The sequence below is a fragment of the Megalobrama amblycephala genome, linkage group LG12, assembly GCF_018812025.1.
Source record: "Megalobrama amblycephala isolate DHTTF-2021 linkage group LG12, ASM1881202v1, whole genome shotgun sequence".
In the NCBI taxonomy this organism is placed as follows: domain Eukaryota; kingdom Metazoa; phylum Chordata; class Actinopteri; order Cypriniformes; family Xenocyprididae; genus Megalobrama; species Megalobrama amblycephala.
Window position 1 is genome coordinate 29,062,355 of NC_063055.1, and position 6,000 is coordinate 29,068,354.

Genomic DNA, 6,000 nt, shown 5'->3' on the forward strand with positions numbered 1-6,000 from the left:
TGACTATGTAAACCTTTGTCCTACCTGGTGTTGGTTCAAAGGAAGTGGATCTAACTATCAAATCTGTTATTTTTCAAAGACAAAATTAAAAATGATTAATATGTAGAGGTTTGAGGTTTGTTGCAGTAGTATGTCAAACCAATAGCCCATGTCTTTATAGCCTCACATCCTCATGAATGGAAATCTCTGGTTGGAAGATAGCCCATGTCTTTATTGCCTCATATCCTCATGAATGGAAATCTCTGGTTGGAATGGAAATGGAAGTCTCTGGTTATGTATGTAACCATGGTTCCCTGAGAACAGGGAACGAGACTCTGCGTTTACCGCTTTGGAGAACATCACACGTGACCCGGTGTCTGAAAGCCAACTATCCAACAACTCCAATCTCTATTGGCCGGCGACAGTCTACGACGTAATATGGTGTGACCCAGAAGTATATAAGGATCGCCTAGAGAATCAGTCAGTATCTTATCGTCTTGAGGGACTGTTCAGCAGGCAGCCCGAGGCATGGCATGGCAACGCAGAGTCTCGTTCCCTGTTCTCAGGGAACCATGGTTACATACGTAACCTGAGACGTTCCCTTTCGAAAGGGAACTCAACTCTGCGTTCACCGCTTTGGGAATGATATACCCACGCCGCCATGCTCGAGGAGAGTGCATGCCAAAGATGGCTAGACAAACGTCCGGCAGTTTCGAAAGAAATGCCATAAGCAACTCACCCTCGGGTCATGCAAGGTTGTCAGTGACAACATTCCCTACGGCCAACAGCCCAAGCTAAGCCTAAAAGAGGCTTCCCGCAGAAAGCCTACAAAGGCTGCTCAGAGCTTCTGGAACCAACATTTCCGAGGAAAAGTGGTTCCTTAACTCTCTGGAGTTGGGAAACGCGCCGGAGCGTTTTGCAGGATTTTTTTCACACTGCAGCAAATAAGACTTAAAATACTCTGTCATTTTTTGTCATAGAGACATAAGTAATATATCAGTTGAAACTAGAGAATATCTTCACTCAGAGTAAAACCTAAATGTTGTGCTTTTTGCAAAATAAAGAAAACTAACATGATGCGTGATCTGTCGTCTCCCTCTGAACGAAGTCCAATCTGATAGTTCTCAGAAAATTAACTGTAACTTAGTGAATACTAATGACACAAAAATGAGACTTATGTCTAAAAAAACATTGAAATGTCAGGTTTTAAATTGTGTAAGTCAAATCAAAAACAAATATTCTCTTTTTATGTAATCTGTATGAAAAAATAGCCATGTCAGAAGTCCGTAATTCAGCTCATTATCCGTTAATGCGGCCATGCCCATGGATGGAGTGCTATTCAGATGCAAATTCTGAGGCAATACATGTATACATCTTCTCAATCATGTATTTATTGTCTTCAAAAGTGTTTTGCATAGCCATAGTTAGGTGATCTCTGGAAGCCTCTGTTAGTTCCTGGATTGTCGCATGGCCTGTTCTTCTTTAGGAGGCGTTTGTGGACTAAAGGTACACAGAGCGCCCTCCGGCTGCAAGTATGAATTGAAAACACAGTATCCAGCGTTCAAAGTGATGACAATAAATATTGAATAAATATTACACCTCTGTATAGAAAATTGACATAAACATATGAGAATCCATCAATATTTCTCCAAATGTGCATGCTTTTAAGCTAAAGGCTATATGAAATGCCATAGAGGTAACATAATTGTTCAGACACTTTGCATCACAGAAATACATTATATTTTAAAGTATATAATAGAAAATCATTATTTTAAATTGTAATAATATTTCACAGTATTGCTGTTTTTTTCTGTATGTTTGATATACACCATGATGAGCTTGACACTTGATCACAGAGGGTTTTTTAACAGCCTACCTGACTGAAAGAGCTCATCATTATACAGGTCATTACAGCTCATTATGTGAATATTTTGTCTTCTCAGGTGTGAATCACAGGATTATTCATGACGATTCATGCCTCCACGCATATTGTGTTTCTTGACAAAAAGTGTCTTACAAAATTTAAATCTCTCTATTGTTTTATATGAACGAGTAGGCAGCATAATTTTTACATCATTTTCAAGCAAAAACTCTAGTCTACAACCTCCAATACCCAGAAGTCTTGTGAACACATATATAATATTATTTTTTTGGCCTTATTTCAGTGACTTAAGTTTTTTGTTTTTTCAATAACCACGCATAAACGTTATTACTTCAAAAATACAAACATGTACATACATGTTTCTCACATGTTATGGTAGCCTAGTTTGTGCTGAATACAGTGTAATGACACTTTTTCCATTAATATGTTTATGAACAACTGAAAAAAGCACAAATGTCAGGGCATGTCAAAACTTCTCCAGGGCCCCAAATCAGCCTCAGACTCCAGAGGGTTAAAGGGAATGTGGCCAGGGAACCAAAGGAGCCCTGTCACTAGGGGGAACGAAGTCAACCCTCATTGCCACCAGGGAGGCCGACCTAGTCTGACGAAGGACAAACCTAATCTAGGCCAACCCTGTTTGTTACACAGAATCTCCGTAACGCATTCTTCAGAGAAGAGAGCAGGTAAGAGCGACTGTGATTGAACAGTAAGCAACTCAAACCCATGCGTAGAGATGGGCATCCTGGAGAGCAGAACTCAGCTGAATGCTATAAACCCTCGTATTGAGGGGAGTATAATCCGCTCATCCTAGGATCTACTCAGTGTCTGACTAATGCACTGAGGAGGCTGTGCGCTAGAAACCCTGATACAGGGGAGCACAAACCAGCCTGGGGATGATCTCAACAGGAGACTTCATAGAAGTCTTCGACCAATGACCAGCTTAGGAAGCTAAGCACAATTACACGGACAACCCAAAGGGAAGTACGAAGCTCAACCTAACAGATAGACCATACTGTAGGCACATAGTCATGGAGGCCAGAAAGGGGCCTTCAACATAACTAAAGTTCTAGATGAACTGCATATCACACCAGAAATCTCAAACCACATGGTGGTATTCAAGCGTGGCCTATAAGGAACCTAACATGCTGAAACCTAACATGCTGACGCAAGACCGACCATGTGATTAAGTAACTGTGAGTGCCCACAAAACAGTCCATCCAACACAATCCAACAAGCAGTGTACTTGGTAAAAGAACCTTTTTACTCTTTAAAGCAAGAGGAGTACAACATACGGCATAACGTGCTAAAGAAGGCCCCATGGGGCCTATAACCTCAGCAGACACGTGGTATCAGCTCGCGGCAGTGTTATCAAGCTCCAGGCGGGACAAATAACCGAACTGCAAAGGAGGTTAATATTCACCTGGAGCCCTGTCCAGCCAGTGGCACAAAATTCCCTTTACTCAGCCTAATAAAGAAGTGTAAATGGTACATGCGAGCATGTTCCCAAAGGAGGCCCAGAAGGCCTACCTGTCATACGCAGCGCCAGCTAGCGGCCACTAAAGTTCTAGGAGCAAAATAGAACCATTTCTAAACAAGGTAACTGCTTAGCTCAACTAGAGCTAAAGGAGACCATGCTCAAGGCAGTAAATGCATAAAAACCGAACAACAGAGCTGTTTAACACAAGAACTCACCCTGAGAGGCAAGCTACTTAGAAACCATACTCAGTAAAAGCACCCTTTACTCTCAAAGCGAGAGGAGTACACAGCCGAACTCCAGCATGATACACAGGAGGCCTAAAAAAGGCCTACGACTTGTAAACATGTGGCGTCAGCTAGTGACAATCACGACCCATCCATGGGTCACATGCTACACAGGCTACAAAATAGCGGCCATAATGCGGCCTGCATGTGAAAACTAGCCAACCTAATGATTCAGTTATTTTGCCCAAAAAAAACCCTTCTAACTTTACTGACTACATGCTCAGGAACGCTATACAGGAAAAACAAGGTCTACACTTTTTAGAAACATAAAAATATAGACCCAGCTTACCTTCCTGCGACTCGTAGAACGAAGATTTCTCCTCCTTATTTTCTTGCATGATGAAGGATGAAATCAAAAGTTCTTTTAAGTCTAAAAGCACTTTTCACTATCAAGCCAGAAGGCGGCCTCAGAAAAATATTATCAAAGGCCCAGCCGTCAGCCTTACTGTTAAAGAAGCACCTGAGCATGTAAATTGAAACCAAAAACTCAGGAGGCAGAGGAAGAAGGGGCAAGGGCAAATGCAAAGTCGCCCTCGCAATGAGAGGGAATCGATTACAGATGCTGCTGGTGTATGTGATCGATCACCTCCTCTAAAACCTGCTTCTTCGTCCTAGAGTCCAGCCGCCTCTGCACCTTGCTCCGATAGGAGGAGCATATATATACATATATGAGAGAGAGAGAAATTAAATTTATAATATCATGGTCAAATTGCCCACCCGTCCCGTATTCCACCATAAGAAATCTGGTCACCCTACGTCAAAACAGACCTGAAAGCAAAAGGTGTAACAATCTAGTTACTAAAAATTTTATTTTTAAAAAATTTGAAAAAAGAGGTGTATTTTGACAGTATTAACACATATCCAACATTTCATTTTTGTACTAAAAACTAGGGAGGTGTTTTATTAAAGAAAAATATTACTTCATAATAATTATAATGCAGAAAGATTTTAAACTGCATTTTATGAGCGAGTATTAATATAAAAAAGGAAAAGCTCACGTGTAATTCATAAATATTTAAAATCTGCCTAATCTACTTCTATTGTAATAACTGAAAACTATGGGACCTTTTCAAATTTCCATGGAAGCAGAAGTCATCATAGTTGGGTAAACTTCTAGCAGTGAATGGGAAATGGCAGCAAATGTAATTTTTGTATTCCCATTTGCTCCAATAACAAAGAAAACAAAAAACAAAAGCAAAACATGATAGCATTTCCACGACTTTCCAAAAGAGAGAAAAATATAGAGTGATTGAGGCTTCCTTAGCCATCATATTAGAAACACCCTTGCAGCAGTGTTTATTATAATTATTATTATTTATTTACTGCCAAGGTAATATAACACTGAGTATAATATTTATAAATGTATAGATTTGCAATGTTGTAACTGGAAATGCATTATCACAGCCTGTGAAAAGGGTCCATTGTTACCTTGTATGCCTAAGGTATGGCCAGAGAAAAGACTGAAATTGCATTATGAATCCATTATCTTGCACCACGCCTCAGCATTTTGCACAGACATTGTCATTATGGAGACTTACACGCATGACACACATGTGTGAGCGCTGTCGTGTCATGTGATTTGTAGACCTGTAGTACAGAGCAGTAAAGTGAAACATAACAGAAGCAACGTTAACATTTTACACTAAGGCTCCATTTTTTAAAGCTGTATACATTTTTTCAATAACACTGTTGGACACTGTTGATATTTGAATTCAACCCAAACAAACCCACCCCTCTCTTCATTGCTCCAACTCCAAAACTCATTCTTCAATCCTTACCACACTGCTCAGAGTCAGTCTCGACCCCGCCCCTTCATTGCTGGCATGCGAGGCGAGCGCACTGACAATGACGCTAAACACTTCATTCTCTAGCAGTCATCAGTGTGCAGTAGTTTACCTGCACAACTCTCACTATCTGGCCACTGATACACTTGCAATACGAGAGTGGATGTCTGTGTATCACAACTGACGCGTAACAAAATGCTTCACAATAAATAAAGAGCAGTTGATGAACGAACGATAAGGAAAAACAAAAAAAGAATGTGCAGTACACAAGGGTAAATCCAAACAGGAGTTTGTTGTTAATCGGCAACAGCACAGCAGCTCCATGACAATCATGACACTCAAACCCAGTTTTACTCACATGTGAAGCGGGTTCAAAGCAGCCTCCACGTCTGTTTTCAGGCCTTCCCACTTAGCTCTCTCCAGCGCTGGAAAGCTTTTCTAATATTAACGCAGATCCTGAAGCACTTGCCCAATCATAAACCGTGATGTTCTTTTGAGCTCTTTTGTATTGTGTCTCATCGTTTCTCTTTCTGCATTTTTTTTTTCCTTTTCAAATCTCCCTCTCTCCCTCTTGCTCGTTCTGTCTCCATGACC